This window comes from Eschrichtius robustus, chromosome 17 (assembly GCF_028021215.1).
Source record: "Eschrichtius robustus isolate mEscRob2 chromosome 17, mEscRob2.pri, whole genome shotgun sequence".
In the NCBI taxonomy this organism is placed as follows: domain Eukaryota; kingdom Metazoa; phylum Chordata; class Mammalia; order Artiodactyla; family Eschrichtiidae; genus Eschrichtius; species Eschrichtius robustus.
In genome coordinates this window covers 43,386,558-43,410,640 of record NC_090840.1, presented here as the reverse complement: position 1 = coordinate 43,410,640, position 24,083 = coordinate 43,386,558, and the positions used below count along the sequence as shown (strand labels likewise).

Sequence of the window (24,083 nt, the reverse complement as noted above, 5' to 3'; positions counted from 1 at the left end):
GATTTTTTAAGTGTGTTCCAGAGAAAGTAGAACAATTGAATTAAACCTTTAACCCCGGAGTATCAAGACCAGAAGATTTTTCCCTAGATAGCGAGCTCTGGTAAGACTTTACAAAATAAACAATTTTCCAACTTCTGCAAAAGATTCCCAGAGCAAAGAAAATAAGGTGAAGCTACCTACCTCATTTTATTAACCTAATATACTCAACAGTTACCAAAACTGGGGAATGATAGCAAACACACCCACACACACATACATGCCCCACAATATGCCAATTACACTTCCTAAATAGGTACAAAAAATATATAAAGTATTAACCAGCCAAATTAGGCAGCATGAGAAAAAGAAAAAAAGGCATAGCTCAGTAGTGTTTCTCCATGATAAAATATATTCTCACATTAGAATATCTATTGATGTAATAACTGTTAAATGCTGTTGTTTATTTCAATGGGTAATGATAAACATTAAATAGAAGCAAATATACATTCTTAATAAAAATATTTAACAAACAAATCTAGACTAGAACATACTTAATAAAGTACCAGAGATTTAAGTGAACGTCATATCACAATGCTGAAACATTAGAAATATTTCAAATTAAAGTTGATACCCAAGATGAAGATTCTCTTTATTGTTGCTATTCTTCAACATCATATTGGAAGTCCTAGCTAAGGGAATAATAAAAATAAAGTGGTATATACATTGTAAAGGAGAAAAAACTCTTATCAGTCATACATGATTCCAAATTCCAAGACAGTTTATCATTATTTGTACATGATTCTAAATTTCAAGAGAATCAACAGACAAACTTTTGTAACAGCTAAGAAATTAAACCAAGTTGAATGGCTGTATACATGATCAGTTGGCAAAAATCAATAGCTTTCCCACAAACCAGTAGTAAGCAATTAGAAAATATAGTGCATGTAGTAAATGCAATTCATAAAACCACAAAAAATACAATATTTCAAAAAAAGTCTAAAAATAAATATGCATGACCTGAATGGAAAAAATTATGCAACTTCAGTTAATGAGATCTAAAAAAAGACATACTATGTGTGTTCAAGAACACTCAATATTATAAAGGCATCTAAAAATCAATATAGGCAAACCTTATTTTATTGCACTTCACTTTATTGCACTTTGCAGATACTGTGTTTTTTTTTTTTACAAATTTAAGGTTTGTGGCAACCCTGCATTGAGCAAGTCTACTGGCACCATTTTTCCAACAGCACTTGCTCATCTAATGTCCCTGAGTCACATTGGTAATTCTTGCAATATTTCAAACTTTATTATTATTGTTATATTTGTTACAATGATCTGTGATCAGTGATCTTTGATGTTACTAATGTAACTGCAGATGTGGTGGAAATAGCAAGAGAAGTAGAATTAGAAGTGGAGCCTGAAGATGTGACTGAATTGCTGCAATCTCATGATAAAACTTTAATGAACAAGGAGTTGCTTCTTATGGATGAGCAAAGAAAGTGGTTTCTTAGGATGAAATCTACTCTTGGTGAAGATGTGAACACTGTGAAATGACAACAAAGGATTTAGAACATTACATAAACTTAATTGATAAGCAGGGGCAGGATTCAAGAGGTTAAGACTCTAGTTTTGAAAGAGGTTCTTCTGTGGGTAAAATGCTATCAAACAGCATTGCGTATTACAGGGAAATCATCCATGAAAGGAAGAGTCAATCAGTGCAGCAAACTTTATTATTGTCTTGTTTTAAAAAATTGCTAGAGCCACACCAGCCTTCACCAACCACCATCCTGATCAGTCAGCAGCCATCAACATCAAGGCTGACCCTCCATCAACAAAAGCAGTATGACTCACTGAAGGCTCACATGATGGTTAGCATTTTTTAACAATAAAGTATTTTAAAATTAAGCTATGCACATTGTTTTATTAGACATAACGCTATCGCACACTTAAGAAACTGTAGTGTAAATGTAACTTTTTTATCCACTGAGAAGCCAAAAATTTGTGTGACTCACTTTACTGTGATACTCACTATATTGTGGCATTCTGGAACCAAACCCACAGTATATCCAAAATTTGCCTGTAATGAATATCAGTGAAATACCCACCAAAACACCAATAATAATTTTGTGGAACTTGAAAAAATGATTCTCAAATATATATGAAAGTTGAGAGTTCCATATTTAGTGATATTTTATTGAAACTAAATATCCAGATTGACCTCTGGAATTCTTCATGCTGAAAACAAATAAAAATGCTGAAGACTAGATATAGATATAGATATAGATATAGATACAGATATAGATATAGACATATCTCCAAAGACCTAATGAAATGAAAGCATTTTTCAATCACAAATATAATAGAGTGTATGGCAAGTTGTATTTTCCAAAGATGGACACAATACTTTTTTCCATCTCACAGATCTGCAAGGTGACCTTAACCTGCTGTGAGAATTCCAAGCCACTGAAATGCTATGTACTGGTCCTCTTGTCAATAGTCCCAGCTAAGTGCAATCCAGGTTTCAAGACATCCTAACTCAGGTAGCAGACATTTGTGTAGAGGAGCTTAAAGATGATTGATTCCAATAGCCAGCCATTTGAGTCATTCCCCAGGAGTTTAGGTTTCCCTGCTGAGACCCCAGACATTGTGGAACAGACAAGCACTTCCTGTTGAGTCCTGTCCAAATTCCTGACCCATAAGATTTTTGATCATAATCAAATTAGTATTGTTTTATATCACTAGATTTTTGGTGGTGTGTTTTATAATAACAGTTAATTGAAACAGCTGTATTTCACCAAGTAGCAGGAATACAGAAACTGCTTTTGCCCTGATGTGTATGCAGAAGCTGAAAACTTCAGTGGGTTTCACAGCCTTCATGAGTCAGGGAGCACCCAAGGTAGGAGATCTAATAAGAAACTCTCAAACCCTGAGTTGGGAACCTCGATGCAAGGAGGAAGCAAAAGTAAATACACGCATGCCTCTGTCTTCAAAGGACTATGGTTGTCCTGACTCTGAGCAGAGAAAGGAAAAAAAAAAAAAATCCCTGGGAAGTTGTACCCACAAGGTGGACTTTGAATATATTTGCAGTCAAAAATTGAGACTCTTATGCTTCAATTAAGTTTTAAATGATTGTACATCCTTACTGCCCTAAAGTGCTTACAGTGGTAATACAAATCCTCTCTGGAATATTACTCCTTCCTCCTACATCCAAAAATTCTGATAATTAATTTTCAAATAAAATGGAGTAGCACAAAACTTCTGTTCCCAGCTATGATTAAGTAATAAAGATTAGATCTAACCTTCACCTAAAACAACTACAAACTTGGTGGAGTAGAAACTCTTGAGCTTACCCCCCTCACAAAAGCACCAAAATCACAGCAAACTGCTGAACAACCATCAACAAAAAAATGCTGGAACCTACCAGAAAAGATATCCTACATCCAAAGACAAAGAAGAAGCCACAACGAGATGGTAGGAGGGGTGCAGTCATGATAAAATCAAATCCTATACCTGCCAGTTGGGTGACCAACAAACTGGAAAATAACTATATCACAGAGGTTCTCCTACAGGAGTGAAAGTTCTGAGCCCCACATCAGACTCCCCAGCCTGGGGGTCTGGCATTGGGAGAAGGAGTCCCCAGACCATCTGGCTTTGAAGGCCAGTGGGGTTTGATAGCAGGAATTCCACAGGACTGGGGGAAACAGAGACTCGACTCTTGGAGGGTGCATACAAAGTCTCAGGTACACCAGGACCCAGGGGAAAAAGCGGTGACCTCATAAGATCCTGGGTCAGACCTACCTGCTAGTATTGGAGGGTCTTCAGTGGAGGCGGGGGTCAGCTGTGTCTCACTGTGAGGACAAAGACACTGGTGGCGGTAGTTTTGGGGAGTACTCATTGGTGTGAGCCCTCCTGGAGGCCGCCATTTTCTCACCAAATATTGGACATCTCAAATAATGGTTTTAAATACTGGGCATTAGGCAGCAGGACAGTAATCTCTGAGGGAGAAAAAAAATATTAACTGAGGGCTATGACTGCCCTACTTACACCCTGGATAGAGTTTCCAGCCCATAGTTTAGGGAGAAGACACCTAGGTGGAGCCTGGTGGTGTTGCTCAGTTGAGATAATGAAGTTGAGAACTGATGAGACCAAGGTGGCTGCAGTTCACAGGGTCGAATACCAGACAGGAGAGTCTTATAGAGTGAGAGCTCTGCATAGATACAGCGATTACTTCTCCTTTTTTTTTTTTTTTATTAATTAATTTATTTATTTTTGGCTGTGTTGGGTCTTCGTTTCTGTGCGAGGGCTTTCTCTAGCTGTGGCAAGCGGGGGCCACTCTTCATCGCGGTGCACGGGCCTCTCACTATCGCGGCCTCTCTTGTTGCGGAGCACAGGCTCCAGACGCACAGGCTCAGTAGTTGTGGCTCACAGGCCTAGTTGCTCCGCGGCACATGGGACCTTCCTGGACCAGGGCTCGAACCCGTGCATTGGCAGGCAGATTCTCAACCACTGCGCCACCAGGGAATCCCTACTTCTTGAATTTCAACTGACTACTGATCAGTGAATCAGTGTCAGGAAACAACCTGAATTTTTAAAAAGTACTATTTGGAAGAAACAGAGAGAAAAATCTGCAGGGTTAACACAGGGTCAGGAAGTTTGTGTCCTTACAAGCCAAAGTAGTAATTCAATAGTAGTAACATCATAATTCAAAGGGTTAGAATAAACACAAGTGTATTAGGTCAATGGTGGAGAAAGATTAATAGACCAAATTCTCCTCTGCTTCTGCCTACAAAACTTAAAACAACCCTGAAAAGGATTAAATTGTTTCTAGTAACACCTGCATTCCACAAAAAAAACCCTCAGGTATATTTTAGGAACATAAAAATATCTAGCATCCAACAAGGTATAGTTCAAAATATCTGGCATTCAATAAAAAAATTGCCAGACATGCAAAGAAATCACCCATATAATGAAAAAAATATTCAATCAACAGTAACAGACTCAGAAGTAACAGATGATAGAATTAGTAGACAATGATAATAAAACAGTTAATATAATTATCTTCCAAATGTGCAATAAGGTAGAGGAAAGGATGAATATATTAAGAAAAGTGATGAATGATATCAAAAAAGTATCAAATTGAATTTCTAGTTACATAAAAAGTCTGATGTTAAAAATATACACTGGGTGGGATTAACAGCAGAAGATATAAATGAACTTGAAATATAAAGCAATAAACAATAAAACTATACTAAAACAATAAAAACTATCCAAAATTATATATATAGAGAAAAAATTATTAAAACATACTAACAGATCAAGTAGTCCAATGTATGTGTCTGGAGTACTTGAAGGAGACAGAAGAGCGGGAAATAGAAAAAATATTTGGAGCAATAGTGACTGACAATTTTACAAATCTGATGAAAATTATAAAACCAAGAATCCAAGAAGCTCAACACACTTCAAACAGAAGAAACATGAAGAAGTCTATATCATGACATACAATCAAATTTCTTAAAGTAACTGCTAAAGGGAAATTTTAAAAAAACAGCCAAAGAAAAAAGAATCATTACTTAAAGAAGAACAAATATAAGATGATTGCAGATAGAAAACTTCTTTTTGCAATCAATGCAAGGCAGAAGAATGTGGAGTAACGTTTAAAATACTGAAATGAAAAATGCCAACCTGGAATTCTATACCCAGCAACAATAACTTTCAAAAATGAAGGCAAAATAGAAACTTATTCAGGCATACAAAAGGTAAAATAATTCATCATTAGCACCATAAGTTATGTTCAGGGAAGTCCTTCGAGCAGAAAGACAATAATACCAGATGGAAACATGCATCTACACAAAGAAATAAAGAACACTGCAAATGATAAATATGTGGGTGAATGTAAAAAACCTCTGCATATTTTTAAAACCTTTCTGAAGGAAAATTAAATTGTTAAAGGAAAAATAATAACATGTATTATCAAGGCCATAACAAATGAAGAAATAAAATGCATGATAACAGTATCACAAAGGCTGAATAAATGGAAGTACACAGTTTTAAGGCTCTTTTACTGTATGTGACATGATATGCTATCACTCATTTCTTACCAGCAGAAACTGAGGTGGCCATAGGAGCAGGCCACCTGGGTAACACATCTTATACACCAGGTATCCTTCTTTGTGGGAGTTCCTTACATGCTCACTGGGGCTGACTGGGGAAGGGGGACATACAATGGAGGGTGGATGTCTGTAAGAGTCAGGCTTGCTAGAAAAAGCCCAGTAGAGGTAGATCAAAGGAGGATAGAACCCCAAAACGAAAGACTTTTTTGTTTCCCCCTCAGCTTCTGTAGGAAGAAGCAGTGCCTTCTGTCTGTCTTACTTGTATTTTTAGTCTTGCTGAACTACCACACATCTGGAATCCACCAGAATTCTGTGCTCCTGGGGCATCCAGAACTCTGTATGCACATGGGATGCCCAGGAATGGTGCCAAACATACTGTGCTTATCTCCTCTGCTCATGCACATACTCCTGTATCCAATTCAACTTCCTTAACGAAGGACAAGTTCAAAGATAAAATTATTATTAAGAATTTCATGAAGGCAATAGGACAGCATTAACCAAACAGGAGGCCCTTCTGCAGGTTCTGTGTGCCTGCACAGTTCTCATGCCATAAATCTGGCCCTGAGCGGTACATCCTGGAACTCAGTAAAGATCGAGTGAAAGTCTTGGTTTATGTTAAGGGCTGAGCACTGGTTGGCCTTCCACTTGGTGGGATTGGCCTTATTACCTCTTTTTCTGTTCACTTCCCTGATACCTTGCCCAGGTACAGAGGTAGTGTTTTCACCCTCCTGGTTTTGTTATCCCATGTAACATGATGCCAAAAGATGTAGAAAGTTTCTGGTTTCCAATGACCCACTGAAGCCCTGTGTACTGGCAGCTGTTCACCTGGGCCACCAGTCAGGGCTTCAGCTGTACCTGATAGGATGGTGGGGGAACCACTGGGGTTAAATTCAACTTTGAAAAGTATTAATTTAGTTAATAACACCATTAGGAAAATTAGAAAAACTTTATGATCATTTCAAAATGTGCAGAAAAAGATTTGATAAAACTAACATCCACTTGTGATTTTTTTTAAAAAAGTCTTTGAAATCTAGATATAAAAGGGAACTTCCTTAACCTAATAAAGAATTAAAAAATATTTACAGCCAACAAACATTCAGTGATAAAATATTCAAAGCTTTCCCTTTGAGAATACAGAACATGTAAGAATGCCTGCCATCATCACTTCTATTCAACATTTTAGCATGAAAAAGACATAAAAATTATTTAAAAAAGAAAAATAAAATAGTCATTATTTACTGGTGACATAATTACATAGAAAAAAATAATGCAGATAATTTAAAGAGAAGTTTAGCAGAATTGCAAGATACAGAATTAAAATACAAATGTCAATGTAGACTTCTGCTTTAAACCATGGCAGAGTAGTTAGTACCAGACTAGCCCTTCTACTTAAATAACTGGACAAGATATGTGAGGCAACATTTCAGGTCTTGGGCATGAGTCGGCATATAGCTGTCATCCCTGAGAGAAGGATAAAACATGATATAAAGTCCCATGTTCACTGCAGCTCTCTGTCTGAGGTCAATTTCCTGATCACAGCTTACGAAGCTGGAAAACAAGCAAAGCACATCAGTTCCACTTGCCTGTGGAGACAGATTTCAGAATTTGGGGCTGTCAAATTAGCTGCAATCTGCAAGGCAGGCAGGAAAGAAGAAAGATGCACATAAAGCAGGAATCAAAAGTCTCTTTGGGGGCTCCCTGTAAGTCCTTACTCAAGGATTAGGCTGTGCATATACAATGAAAAACTTTACAAGGCTTACTGAAGACTAGTTGTTGTGAGATTGAGAGAGTAATAAAGATATTAGAGGTTGGCCAGAAATGGGAAATGGAATTCCCATCCAAGTAGAGTGAGGAAACCTCAGAAACACTCAGGGATAAAACTGCGACACCAGAAAGGCCATAGCTTAGGTGCAATGACCACTAAGGCTTACTGGAGACCTATACTAACAAAGCTCAAAATCAAGCCTGGACAAGAACAGGAGGGAATTTGAAGATAGCCAATGAAGAGGGTCTTGGAAAACATTTTGGAATTTTCACTGATCGACCGTAACAGAGTATAGAGCCAAGCCTACATAAATGCAAGTTGATTGGATATATTGAACTGACTGCAAGAAAAAAAAACAGCAACACTTTTCAGAGGAATATAACAGAAGTCAGTGTCCTTACAGCATATCACCCACAGCATCCAGTACACAATGAAAGGTTACCATATACGCAAAGAAACAGGAAAATACGACCAACAACAAAGAAAAAAAGCAGTCAATAGAAATAGTTGTTGAGAAGGTGGAAATGTTTAATTTCAAGGTGAAGTGTTTAAAATAGCTATTATAAATATGTTCAAGGACTTAATGGGAAATATGGCCATAATGAGTGAAGAGTTAAGGAATCTCAGTAGTGAAATAGAAATATAACACTTAAATTGAAATTTAGTGATTCTACAGTAAATGACTTTTAAAAATTACTGAATAAGCTTCAGGGCAGAATAAAGACAGTTGAAATGGGAATCCATCTGAAGAACAGAGGATAAAAGCTTGGAAACTAACAGAGCCCCAGGGATTTAGGGTGACACAATTATCACCATATAACTGGAATCCCAGCATGAAAGAACACTTATGATGGGCCAGAAAAATTATTTTAAAAAAATATATCCAAAGCTTTCCAAGTGATATAAAGTATTGGCTTATAAATCCAAGAAGTTCAACAAAATCAAAGTAGGGTAAGTACAAAGAGAAGCACACCTACACACCTAGATACGTGATAGTCACACTGCTGAAAACCAAAGGTAACATGTGGAAAGCAGTGTGAGGTGGAAAAAAAAAAAAAGATAGATTGCAACAGAGGACTAGTTAGGTAAATAATGGCAAACCTCACTTCAGAAACATGGAGGCAAGAAGATCCAGAATTCTAAATAACTGTCAAAAAAGAGAGGGAAGAAAGACCTTTTCAGATAAATAAAACTTAAAGAAAGTATCACCAACACGCTTGGTGTTGCTAATTCTGCAATATGAAGGGAATTGGTTCCATTGGAGATGTAGGAAAGAACAAAACACCAGAAATGGTAAATATTAGAGTAAAAATTTTAAGTTGAGGTTTTACAATGCATTTAAAAGAAACATACATGACAAAAATAATACAAAAGATAGGGTGGGAGTGTGAAAATAGAATTACACTCTTACAAGGTTTTTACATTTGTGAAGTATCATTTATGAACAGGAGGTGTGAAGTATTGTGTGTGAAATGTGAAACTGTGAACTCCAGCTCTGGAATGCTGGAGCTGGGGAGAAAACTGAGGGTAGTATGAAAGAAGAGCATAGGGGCATCCCTCCTAAATATGTAATATTAATGGATATAATATTGATGAATCTTAGCAATTATTTAAGTATGCATACTATTAATCCTAGAATTGTAGAACACTACATCTAACAGTTGCAGAATGCACATTCTTTTCTAGTGTATTCTGTGTGTATTCTAGTGTATTCTCACATTCTCTTGAGAGCAATCATTGAGATAAACCATATGCTGGGCTATAAAATGAGTCAATAATTTTCAAAAGTTTGAAATCTTATAGAGTATGTTGTCTAACAAATTGTAATGAAATTAAAAGTCAGTAACAGTAAGATATTTATAAGACACCCAAATACTTGAAAACTAAACAACAGAATTCTAAACAAATAACAGTGATAAAAGAAAAACTCACAGAAAGGGAAATTTAAAAATAATTCCAAATGACTTCTAGTTAAAACACAACATATCAAAGTTTATGGGATATTACTAAAGCAGTTCTTAGAGGTAATTTTCTAGTTTTAAATGCTTATATTATTAAAGAATAAACGTTTAAATCAATTTTTTTTAGTTTCCACCTTAAAGACATAGAAAAATAAGAAAATTAAATAGAAAAAAAGAAATAACAAAGAGCAGAAATCAATGAAATATTAAACAGACATTAGAGAAAATTAACAAAGACAAAATTTGGTTTTCTGAAAAGAAATACATTTGAATCTCAGAAATACTTCTGTTAGGAGGGCAAAATACAACACCTTGAAAAAACACTTTGATATTATATTTTCATTTAGAATGTGCACGTGCTCTACAAATCTGTGATTTTACTCCAGGTTATAAACCAAAGAGAAACTCTTGTGAATCTACACCAGGAAAATCATATAAAAGTATTTATAAGCACCCTTTTTATTATAGAACAAACCTAGAAACAGCCTTAAAGCACTATCGCAGGACAATAGATATAGGAATTGTGGCATATTCATGAGTTAGAATAGTATAAGGAATTAAAACAAATCGATTACAGCAATTAATTTAATTAAAACTTTTCCTGTGTACCTATTAGGTGTTAGGCACCTAGGATACGTCAATTAATAAAACTGACAGAATAGACCTCTACCCTCAAGCAACTTACATTCTGAGGTGAAGAAAGATAATAAACAATTTACATAATATATAAGTAAATTATACTAAAAACTGATGAATGACTATTAACAAAGGAACCAATGAAGCATGGTAAGGGGACACTTGAATTTGAGTTGGAGAAACTGAGGAGGCAATACACCAGGGGAGCATATTATCAATATTATGTGTACCACTAAGAAGGAGAAAATGCTATCAGGGAATTATTTATGAGCTGCATCCTGATTTGAGAAATGTTTGTGAAATATGTCATTGACATTTTGGGTTAAATGCTCAATAAGCAGAAAAAAAGAAGTAAATGTGAACATTTTCAGCTCACTACAAGGTATGCTTTTTATGTATGTCATTTGATGATTAAAGAAATAGCTGGCAACTCTACATTTGAAATTATATACTCAAAATATTTGTAATATATGGTCCATATTTCTTCTGTGTACATAAAATAATTCTCTATATATGTTCTCACTATTAATCATCTGAAGAATTATTTGACATAATTTTCTTCTAGATTTCAGAGACAATATTGCATTCAATTATTCAAAAAGCAAACAAACACTGAAATATGTGTTTAATAACATGTCAGTTCTCTTCATGGAGTTCATTCTATATATGTGCTATATAACTGTAATTTCAAATATAGAAATCAATAAAAATGTTTTTTAAAGTTTATTAATTTTCTGAGTTTTGAAAAGGAAGGCTTTCTTTAAGAAAACATACCCATTTTCCAGGTTTTGTTAAGTGATTTAAATATAGTACAATAGATTAAAACCAAGACTTTCAAGTACAGACTTAGAGGATCACAGAGTTTTTAAATGAACTTACATGAAAAATCATTCGTTTAAATTTTTAAACAAAATTCACCCTAAACACCTCCCTGATGTTGTTCTAGGACAATCCCACAGAAATAATAATATGTGTGTTTGACCTAGTAAGTAGCCGATTCCAGCTACTGAGAAAGCAAATTTGGATAATTCAACTTTTAAAATCTAAGGCAAAAGACTGCTTAACAAGATTAAGTAATTTGATATGATATTTCTTATTTTAATATATTCAATGAATTTCATACATCTTGACAGGATTATAATTTCTGCAAATTGATCCAAAATGATTCTCCCAAATTTCAATCTATATGCACATTTATCTAGACGAAAGATGATGGCACATATAATTATTAGATTCTAGTTGACAATTCAACTTACCACAAATTTAACTAAATGACATATCTGCCATTATATAATAAAGAAATAGGTATATTCATAACATATATCTGGATGTTTAATTTTATGTAAAGCCATTTATTTCTTGTTCAATGTCCCTAGATATACTTTATTTGGTATTTGGTTAGTATATTCCTCATAATTTCTTCTAATACATATTTGTGCCTAGGAGGGAATTTTAAATTATACACGTTCCAAGTATTGGAGAACAAGCATGAGTTGAAAAATAAATAATTGAGGTCTGGATAACATGAGACTCTCTTACACCAAAAGTTTAAAGTATTAAAAGTTAATTTGAAACATTATTTTTTGGAGTTTAATTATTTTAAAAGATGCTTGCAAGACTACTTTGGAATAGCCATATTCATGGAAGGTAAGTTGGCTAGTACCCACCTTATAGATCAGTAAACTACTTGCAGACAATTTGCAAGGAAAAGCTATCTCATAAGGATATGTTCAAGATAAGAAATTCATTGGCAGAGACTCATTACTCACAGTTTTAACCTTATTTCCTCACTGTGGATACAGTTTGAAAATTTATTCCTGTGTATGTGTAACACACTATTTTCTACGAGATGTTTAAATAGATACCAAGGTGTAGAGTTCCAGAAATTTGAATATATGCTTCAAACATCTGGAGTTATACATATGGGGAATATACAGCTGTGTTTATTTCAATGATTACACATTTACATGCATATAATACATTTATTTTAAATGTACAATTTCTTATATATGTGAGAATATTCAAACACATTTGCTGTACTTATTCAAATATGCAATTGAAAAAGGATTCAAATAAATAATTCACCATTTTTATTTAAATCTTACAGTATTTATTTGTATACTGTACTTATTAATATACAATCAGAGCACTTTTTAGTGTAAAACCAAATATTTTTAAAAGATTAAAGTAACAATCGGGATCATGAGTCATACAAATGAAGAAATTTTTGGACAGAGGTATTCATAGCTAGCAAACTTTCAGAAGAATTTGGAAATTCAGCAGGACAAGAGAATAAAAGCATTTGCAATTGGAATGTGTTTCTTTTATTCTAACAATTTAATCATAGTATAGTGGCCATTTTAATTGAATCTCAAAGCACTTATCCAGAGGCATTGTTTTCGTTTGTTTGTTTTTATTTTCTTTCTTACTACCTTATCTGACAAGACAAAGACTTCTGGGTATTGGTATAATATAGAACAAAAAAGGATTTTATTATTTTAAAGCTGCACACATGCAAATCTGGTCAAGAGTATTAAGATAATCTCATTTAACTCTACCTTTATTTCTGGAAGAGGAACTGGAGACCAACAAAGGATTTAGAAGGACAAAAAATAAAATTACATTTTTAGACTCAATTCCTGGCCCTCATATCTTGGGAGATTTCAGAGAATCTTCTAGTTAGTCTGTTTATACTTGTCCAGTTCTTTTGTATGCTATTTCCTTTCTCAAGGTTTTCTTTTGTTTGTTCATTTGTTTTTAAAGATTTGATGGGCTGTCCTAGAGAAAAGTGACATGTTTCAGCAAGAGAAAAATTAAATTGGAAGTCACATAATTTTTTTTAAAGAAATTTGAGTTCAATTTACTACAGTATAAAAATAATGACTGCAGGCACTTTTTCATGTGTTGAACGACTGAATAAACGTCACTCACAGCCTCAGTTTCTTCGTTCTTAAGCTGTGGATAATAACATCTTTCAATGGGTGTTGTGAGGATTATATAAGGTACAAATCATTCAATTGTCAGATGCTTTGCAAATAATAACTAATAACAATATTTCATTCCAATTTTGTAGGTGTGAAGACTGGGTACCTGGACATATCTCCAAATCTTAGTTGTTGGTCAGGTTTCAGGAATCACCTTTCCTAAACTGATTAATCTGTTAAAAGCTTGAATCTGCAAACATTGCTTTCAGACAGTTCATTCTTCCATCCAGGGATGTCCCCCCAGAGAGTGTGGATGGGGCTATGTGTGTGTGTATGTGTGTTACATGAGAAAAGTTCAATAATCAAAAGAAAGTATTTCTGTGCTTTATATTGAAAAACAAGTCGCAGTCCTTATTTTCAGTTCCCACGGTCACTTTGTGAGACAGGTATCAGAGCTTGGGAATTGCGTCAAAAGGAAATGCCACAGGTTCCGCGCATTTCCTTCCAGGACCCGCGCAGAGGCGGGAGAGAGAATGACCAATCGGAGCGCAAGTTAAGGCTGCTCCCGCCCCTTTCCGTCGAGCCCCACCTCTTTTCCGTACCGCCCTCTGGGAGTAGGGGTGTGCAGCAGGCTCGTCCCGCCCCCTCCTCTGAGTGACAGGAGTGTGGACAGCAACATTTCCAGCCGGACACATAGTTTGTTGGCCCTTGCGTTGGCTGAGCTGAGGTGTGTGTGTCCAGCGAGGGCGAGGGGATTGGGGAGGCCCTGCCCGGGAAGCTCGGGGTCCGGGACTGAAAGCAGGCGCACCTCCTTAGTGGGCCCCCAATGCGTTCGATCCGCCCCTGGGAGCGGCACTTGGGCGGGCTGGGCGGAGGGGGGCTCTGGAAGAGGAGGAAACCAGAGCCCGGGGAACCCAGTAGGTACGGTAATGACTTGAGGACCCTTCCCGGCGAGCAGGGAGATCGCGGTGGGGGTGGGGATGGCGGGCGCGGGATTCGGGCGGTGGGTGGGCGTGGCCGCCGTGGTTGCTAAGGAACGCGCGGTTCCCGCCCTGCCAGCGTGTCTGGCGCTGGCTGCTGGGCCCTAGAAACCGTAGCCCCACCCACCGCCCAAGGCCTTCCGCTAGGGTAGGGGTTGGCTCCCGTGTGCTGTCAGTTAATTCGCGTCCGTTTCACTGTCCTGATCTCTGCGTCTATAGTTCCCGCTCAGGCTTCCCTCTCTCGTGTTACTCCTCTCAACATTTTTCCTCGCCTCCCCTCCTAAAATGAACAAGTATCTGCAGACCAAAACATGTGCAGAGAAGGGCTTCAGGCAGCCTGAGGTGGCTTTATTGCCAGGATGGTGGGGCGGGATTGGGTCTTTTCCTGGTGTTTGGTGAATCCCTGAACCCACATGGTGTCCATGTGGATGATAGAAGATCTGATTTCTTCCACCTGGAATTCTTTTTAATCGGTGTTGCTGTTTGAGCTCAGTGAGCTTCTCAGGAAGTTGAGGCAATTCATTATTGGACATGCCCTAATATATGATCTCCCTTTCAGGCCCTATTATGGAGAAGGGTGGTACTAAGCCTATAAAGCCCTCTTTTGCTTCACTGTCCCATATTTAATGATTAACTATGAGATGGTAACGATAGATAACCATTTCAAATCTCTTCTTTGCCCCAATCAGCTGACCCCAAATGATTCAGCAGAACAAACATTCCAGAGAGAAAACACAAAGGAGCTAAAAGTCTGCTTTTACTTCCTTCTGCTAGGTTTACTGTATAAATCCCCAAGAAGGAAGCTTGTACTACTTGTTACCACTGGGAAGAAGACTGGCCTAAAAGTCAGGAATCTAACAGAGTTTGGAAATATTTGCCCTTAGGTAGTAACCCTCATAACTGTTTTCTCATCTGGAAAGTGGAGATACTTATGTGCCCTTTATTTCTAAAAAGTAAGGAGGAATAATTGGTTGTGAAAGTGTTATTAAAGTAATGATCTACAAGGATGTAAACTGTTATTGATTACACTTTTAATCTATCTTTTTGTCTCTATGATCTCTGTTGTCGATTCTGTATTAGTTCTTGTTAGATAGTACCTGAAATGTCTTGCATGAGATTTTTTTTTTTCCATTGACATCACTGGATTTTTTTCAAGTATATTCATAGCCTGAAAGAATTGGTAAAGAGTACTTTCTAATTCAACGATGAGTGACCTTTTTGGTGTCATATACCATTGTAAGAAGCCAAGGGAAGCTATTGACTCTCCCCTTAGAAAAAGACACAATTACAAGCATAAGTGGACCTTGGATAAAGAACATCTATTTTTGATCAACTTCTTGAGGGTTAAGGAAATTACTCTCCCACCTTACCTCACTCCAAAGAGTGAGTAATTTATATCCAAAACTATTTGGCTGGGAGCAGAATTGGGTCTCTTTCCTTTCTTCCGCAATGCATCTCACTGTAGCTTACCTTAGTTCATGGTCTTCAATGAATCCTTTTTCTTTTCTTTTCTTTTTTTAGTGTTTAACAAACATGAGCTACCAATGATCAATAAACTGTTGCTGTCTTTCAAAAACATGTAAATTGTATTTTATTCCAAATGCCCTTTGATCATCCTCTTAAAGAATATTCTTATATTTAGGCAAGTAAAAGAGAAATTATTGTCCAATATTTTGGGAAAATGTTAAATTGTATTTTTGTAATTCTCTCTTCTATCAAAGTCCATTTTGGACAAAGAAACGCTGATTACTTTTAGTGTATGCTACTAGAATTATTTAATTTAAATGAATGATCTTTTATAACATTATAATTTCCCGTGTCTAAAAAATATTGTGTTTGACTCCACTTTGGCTCTTTTCCCGATTTCTATATTAAAATGGAAGGCTAGAAATAGAGATATTTTGTTTGCTAACGTACCTTTATCTAACTCTATCAGTAAAAGTGGGCATCAGTAGTAGATACTATCGTTAGATACAGAAAACAATGAAAAGGAAAAATATATAGCTTTTGTAATAAACATAAGAGTATTTAGGAGCACTGATTGTTTCTTTAGCACTTATAATTTTATTCGAACTGTTTAGTATTTATTCCTTTGTTTACTCAACTCACTTCATTTCTAGTGGAGAAACTAGAATAAAGACAAACTGATTGCAGTGAGAATTCTAATGGAATTAAAGCTTTAGGGCCTCAATAAATAATAGCTGTTTTGAATTTGTAAACAGGTGGAGTTGGCAAGATCTGCTTCATTACTACAGAGCTGATTGGACATAGTGCTTTCAGTGGGAGACCAAAAATGAGTACTAGAACTTCCTTCCCCTTTTTAGCTCCACTCCCTTTCTCGGGACCTAGACTTTAGTCCAGTGAGAGAAAATTTCGGTTTAAAGAACAGATGCGCTTACTCAGAATTGCTGGTCTGTATGATCCAGGGCAGAGAGGGAAGAAAAAGAAGGTAAACCCCTAGTGTTTACAGGTTTATAACAGGTTATCTCTACCCATTGGAATAATATGGACCGAAGGATTTCAGCTATGGATCATGTAACTCCCCTGTTGGGAAGCTGTGAATACAGAGTGGGATCTGAGGCCAGGACTGTTAATCTAGTGCTCTGGCTTTTTCATCCTGGATGGTACCTCTGGGCCATTTGAAATATGTGCAGGTGTTATTAAATTATTACGATATCTTTAAAAGCTACTGGCTTTTAGGACCCTGAGATTTAAGGATGCTGAATATTGTATAATGTAGAGGTCCTCCAGCTCAATGAAAGCTTTCCTTCCCCTACTCCAATGCCAAAATCATCTCTAGACTAGAGTGGAAGTTCCTCCATATAGAAACATGAAACTAGGCCAAATTTCCCCCAGTCTTTGTTCATATGTACCATGTTTTTTCTTTCTTTCTATTTTTTATAATTGCAGTGTAGTTGACTTACAATATTGTATTAGTCTTAGGTTTACAACAGAGTGATTCAAAATTTTTATAGATTATACTCCATTTAATGTTATTATAAAATATTAGCTATATTTCCTGTGCTGTACAATATATTCTTGTGGCATATTTATTTTATACATAGTAGTTTATACCACTTAATCCTCTATCCCTATCATGCCCCTACCTCTTCCAGTCTCCCCACTGGTAACCACTAGTTTGTTCTCTGTGAATCTGTTTCTGTTTCATTATATTCATTTGTTTGTTTTATTTTTTAGACTCCACATGTAAGTGGTAATATACAGTATTTGTCTTTCTCTGTCTGACTTATTTCACTAAGCATAATACCCTCTAGGCCCATTCATGTTGTCACAAATGGAAAGATCTCATTCTTTTTATGGCTGAGTAATATTCCATTGTATATATACACACCACATCTTCTTTATCCATTCATCTATTGAGTATCTACCATGTTTTTGATATCAATAGATTTGACTCTAAATTTGAAGGTCTTAATAAAAACACTGCTTAGAATGTAGTTATTTTTTGGTATTCTCTCAGAATGACTAAAATTACATTAATGGAAAATAGTGATACATAGTTCATCATATTTAATATCCTTAAGACTGAATATATCCTTACTGAACATATAAGAATCACAGACTCCTAGAGCTAAATTTTTTTCACCCCTATTATGTACATTTAATTCTTTCTTATGTTGTACAAGTGTTAAGTATCTTTGCAACAATAGAGTGAGTAGGTATATATTTTCATCAAAAAGAAAAGATGACTTCTTAGCTTACTTTTTAGTTTTGAAATGTTAACAATGATAGAAAGATAAATACTCTGTACTCAGTGGTTTAACAAACTCTGTTGTGTTGAATCAGAAGGTGGAGACAGTTCTGTAAATGAGAAGATCTTTTCAATTTCATGGTTTTCAAGCCATTGAACATGGAGAATGAAGCAGGAATAAAGTAGCTTAGTTCTTCTATAGTAGTATTATGTAGGACAAAGTTGCAAAAACAGCAGACCAATTAGATTGAACAACTTAAAATTTTGGGGAAGACGAAGGGAAGATAGTTTAATACAAAAAGCATTTTTTACATACTTTGAATTTTAAAATATTCAAATATTGCAAGATATAGAATAAGAAATTATATGGATACCTGTGACAAAATCCTAATTGTAGATTACAGTTTATAACCTACACCAGCTAGAAGGTGCACTGGACTGAAAGTTTTAGACTTGGCTCCAGCAGTAGATACATCATTTGTTGGGTTTTATAATGTCTCCAGGCATCAAGTTCCTTATTTGTGAATAGAAAGAGTTGAAGATTTATGATTTTCTACTAGTTTTTTTCTGGAGAATATGCTTGAGTATTATGAAAATTCTCATTATTCACAGTGATTCACTTATAGCAGTTTATAGCACTGAATCTTTCTGGGCAGGAGTGTATTAGATATTTTTTAGGTATAATTTTAAAAAGAATATCCCAGTTCCTGATATCATTTTGTCTGTTCATAGAGGTCTATTCTCTGTCTGTTCTCCTTTCCTCAACATCCACCTCACCCTCCACACATGCACACATTTGGAAAACACTGGGCTATGTAGAAATGATCTATACAGGCTCTTTCAATGCCAGAACTTTCTGGATAAATTTAGCATTTGAAATGAATAAAGTGGAACAAAAAAAAATCCCACAAAACCAAGGAAAAGGAAATTGGCAGAATACTCATAGGCATACCTGTGAAAATCTGAGAAGAATTTTAAGCTAAGGAAGAACATTTGAGGGAATTTTTTGATATCTAACACATGCAAGAATGCATAGCCTCTATGGATAGGAGAACTTCATATAAAAAGAGCAATGATTAAGTGACACTAGGAAGAGAATAAGATAAAAAGAGGACAAAGAAACTGAAAAATGTGAGAACTGTATTAGTTTTATATTCATGCTGTATAATTTCTGTATTTCAAAGTCTGATACAGGTTTTACTGGGCTGAAATCAAGGTATTGGCAGGGATGCATTCCTTTCTGGGGGCTCTGGGAGAGGCTGTTTCCTTGCCTTTTCCAGCTTCTGGAGGCTGCCCACATTCTTTGGTTTATGGCTCCCTTCCTCCGTCTTCAAAGCCAGCAACATTGCATCTCTCTGACTATTCTTCTGTAGTCAAATACATTATGACCACAACTAGGAAAACTTAACAACATTTAAAGACTCATCTGGATAATCCAGGAGGTTCTTCATTTAATCACATCTGCAAAGTTCCTTTTGCAATGTAAGGTAACATATTCACAAGTTCTAAGAATTAGGACTTGGACATCTTTGAGGAGGGACATTTCTGCCTATCACAATAACGTATTAAAAGTTCATATTTGAGGCAGTAAAGAGCAGAACTGATGTTATGGTAGAAAATCTAATGTGTGGAGAATAGACTTGAAAAATTGTCCTAGCTGAAATACTCAATGCATGAAAAGAGAGAAAGATGAATGAAGTCCATTATATGAACATTTGGAATTTCTGAAGGAGAGACTAGAAAATAGATAATTGTTCCTAAACAAGAGAACAGAACATTTGAAAAAAAGTAATAAAGGGATAACAGGAAATAAAAGTTTTATGAAGTAAAAAATTACCAATGTATGCAGAAAGGATATTTCTTATATAAGATGTGACAACTCAGAGACACAATATCAAGATTTTTTTTCAAATTATAATGATAAAGGAAAAAAAAATTTCATATGTGTAGAAAGAGAGAGAAAAAATAGCATATTATTATCAGAAAACAAAAATTAAGCTGCTCTCAGACTTCTTTTCTGTAGTATTAAATACCAAATGACAACAGAGCAACATTTTTAAAGTTTAAAACAAAATTCCATGCAATCTGTCTTGTTCACACACAGCAACAGAAAACCACTCTTAAGTATATAAAGAACTCTAAACTACATACTTTTTGCTTTGGGGGGAAAAAGGACAATAATTTATAAGAAGCTGATACAATATAAATACGAAAGCGATGGTATATTAAAAAACGAACAAAACAGATGATATATCTCAGAGCCCTAGAATATAGAGGTGGCTTTAATAATTATGTTAAGTCTAGTTAAAAATTCAAATGTAACAAAAAAACTGCATGAGAAGATATGTAAAAATTAATTCAGTAACAGCAATCTAAATTTAAATAAAACATTGTGATTTTCTGATTTATTTATGCCAGAGATGAAACCTGGTAATTCAAGAGTATGAATAGATTAAAAAATAAACCATAGCTCAGCAAACTATGACCCGGAGCCCACCCACATCTGGCTTGTTTTTGTAGGACCCATGAACCAAGAATAGTTTTTATGTTTATAAGTGGTTGAAAAAAATCAAAACTGATATTTTACAATGTGAAAATTATATGAAATTCCAACTTTATTGTTTATAAATCAAGTTTTATTGGAACACAGCTACACTCATTTGTTTACATATTGTCTATAGCTGCTTTTGTGTTAAAACAGCAGTGTTGAGTAATTGCAACAGAGATATAAATGTGGTGCTCTCATAGCTTTGCGTTGCTTCTCAGAGTGCTACAAATCACAGTGACAAAATTGAGTTATAACTTGATTTTGTCCCTTGACCTGCAGAGCTTAAAATATTTATGATCTGGCCCTTTACAGAAAAACTTTGCAACTCCTAACCTAAACTATATATATGGACTCTAGTGTATAAGACTGAAACTTTCTTTTCAATTCACGGTACCCAGATTTACTCAGTTATTTCCCTTCAATGTTCTACTTACCCTAGCAACTCTTTGGTCTTATATGGACTTGGGTTAAAACCAAGAATCTATTATTCTTTTCTTTTTTTAATAATGCAGATTTTTTTTTTTTTAATTGGGATTGGCTTAGGGCTACCAAGTTTTTATTTTGCCAAGGAAGGATTTTTTGTTGTTTGTTTGTTTGATTTTTTATTTATTTATTTATTCATGGCTGTGTTGGTTCTTCGTTTCTGTGCGCGGGCTTTCTCCAGTTGCGGCGAGTGGGGGCCACTCTTCATCACGGTGCGCAGGCCTCTCACTGTCGCGGCCTCTCTTGTTGCGGAGCACAGGCTCCAGACGCGCAGGCTCAGCAGTTGTGGCTCACGGGCCCAGCCGCTCTGCGGCATGTGGGATCCTCCCGGACCAGGGCCCGAACCCGCGTCCCCTGCACCGGCAGGCAGACTCTCAACCACTGCGCCACCAGGGAAGCCCCGAATCTATTATTCTTTATATTTAATAATCCAAATTTTCTCTTTTTCATCTCTGTGCTTTAGAAAAAAATTCATATAAAGATTTTAGAATATCACTTCCAAAGACAAAAATCAGTTAATACTGCAATACTGTAAGAAGAAATAAGTACGTTGTATGTCAATCATTTAATAATCAAATATTTGTTTGGCAAGTATAGGTGAATTATTTCAGAAGAAGTGACGTTGAAACAAGGTTTTGAAGGATATTTGTGAATTCAAGGTGGTTAAGGCTGGGGCTAAGGTAACATGGAGAACAAGATTTGTAAAGCCACTAAGCTGTCAGTGGGGTCATGTGATTGGGAAATGTAAGAAATTCAGTAGCTGGAACAGAATTTGGAAAAAAAAAGTGGCTGGAGTTGAGGCAATAAGACCTGCTAGCCCAGGCCAAGAAGGCTATTATATGTCATGCAAAGCCAGTCTCATCTTGTGGGCAATGAGGATCCATTTCAGATTTTTGAACTGTAGAGCAACATGATCAGATTAGTATTTAGAATAATGGTTCTTAAAATTTTCAAGTACAGCCCTCCCTAAAATTCTTTAATGCTATGACTTATACCTTCATGAAGCAAAAGTTGCCTTGGGATATACCCATTTATGTTATATTTATAACAGTTTTTCCTTTGAGGGGGATATATAAACAATCCCCCAATTTCTTTTCTCCATTTTACAGATGTAAAGTCTATATCTCAGATAAATGATCTGAACACTCTCTTCCTTGTAGAGGAAAGTGAGTGTGCTCTGTGATTAGACAGCTTTGATTTCAAATCTCTACCCTTACCTTGTTAACTGCATGCCTGGAAAAGTCACCTAATCATTAGAAAACCTAGTTTTCCCAGTTGGGGTTAATTGTACTTATCCCACAGGAATATTATGAGAATTTCTGATAATGCATGCGACATGCTTAACGCAGTAAATGGAAACTGCTGATATTATTATTATTACTAATATTAATCATCATCATTATAAGGCTTCAACACCCATTATTCACATTTTCAAAACACAAAAGTTTTGAAAAATTATTTTTTTTCCAAGTTTTCACAAACTCATTTGAGACAAACCAGCTTTGAAATGACAAGGTACTACTTATATAGTATTTATTTTTCTAGTCAGTGTAAATATTGATAAGATTTTGCTATGAAGTATTGATGTGCTGCCCCCATACTCCTCTAAGAGTGTCATGTAATTATGGTAGATATGGGACATATTACCTTTCTATAGTCTCCAAAACACATCTCGCCCATTTTATTTTATTTAATTTTTATTTTATTATTTATTTATTTTTTAGAATTAAAAAAAATTTTTTTTTTAAATTTAAAAGAATTTTTAAAGTGTTTTAAAAAGACTTTAAAATTCTTTTAAAAATCTGGACCATTCTTAAAGTCTTTATTGAATTTGTTACAATATTGCTTATGTTTTACATTTTGATTTTTTGGCTGCGAGGCATGTGGGATCTTAGCTCCCTGACCAGGGCTCGAACCCACACCCCCTGCATTGGAAGGCAAAGTCTTAACCACTGGATCACCAGAGAAGTCCCTCAAACATTTTAGATAAGGACTACGGATCTATATTATTATGACTCTTTTATTTTAATAACAGCTTCATTGAGATATGATTCACAATCATAAAATTTATCATTTTAAAGTGTACAATTCAGTGGGTTTTAGCATATTCACAGAGTTGTGCAATCACTACTATCTAATTTTAGAATATTTTCATCACCTCAGAAAGTACCCACTATCAGTCACTCCCCATCTGTTCTGCTCTCACCCTCGCCATTAAGCAAACTTTTTCTGTCTCTATAGATTTTCTCATTCTGAACATTTACTATAAAGAGAACAATAGGAATGATGCATTAATTGGACTTTTGTGAATGGCTTCTTTCACTTAGCATAATGTTTTCAAAGTTCATCCATGTTGTGCCATGTATCAATATTTCATTACTTTTTATGTTGAAATAATATTCAATCGTATGGTTATACCACATTTTATCTATTTATCATGGATTGTTTTCACTTTCTGGCTATAAGTATAATGCTGCTATTTACATTTGTGTACACATTTTAATGTGAACATACATTTTCATTTCTCTCACGTATATACCTGATAGTGGAATTACTGGGTCACATGGCCATTCTGTTTAGTTTTTTGAGGAACAACCTAACTGTTTTCCAAAATGGCTGCACCATTTTGCTTCCCCACAAACAATGTATGAATGTTCTAGTTTCTCTACATCCACAGCAACACTTCTTATTATCTGTCTTTTGTTATAGGCATCCTAGTGGGTATTATTTGAATTGTGATTTTGATTTGAATTTCCCTAATAACTGATGATACTGGGTATCTTTTCATGTGCTTATTCGCAATTTGTATTTATTCTTTGAGGAAATATCTATTCAAATCCCTTGCACATTTTAAAATTGTTATTTGTATTTTTACTGTTGTAAGCATTCTTCATATATTCTCTGTATATGACCCTTATCAGTTATAAAAGTTGCAAATATTTTCTCCCATTCTGTGGGTTGTCTTTTCATTTTCTTGATCAT

General features: G+C 35.4%; 1 protein-coding gene across 4 annotated transcripts in view; it reads left to right on the top strand.

The window, feature by feature from the left end:
• The first annotated feature begins 13,984 nt into the window (after positions 1–13,984).
• TRIQK (triple QxxK/R motif containing) overlaps positions 13,985–24,083 on the top strand; it is a 104,942-nt gene continuing 94,843 nt past the window's right edge. For 2 of the 4 annotated variants that reach the window (XM_068525534.1, XM_068525533.1), the window contains exon 1: positions 13,985–14,105. The gene's annotated coding sequence lies outside the window, so the exon portion shown is untranslated. Of the gene's footprint in view, positions 14,108–24,083 lie in introns of all 4 variants that reach the window. The other 2 variants (XM_068525535.1, XM_068525532.1) reach the window with 2 other exon arrangements.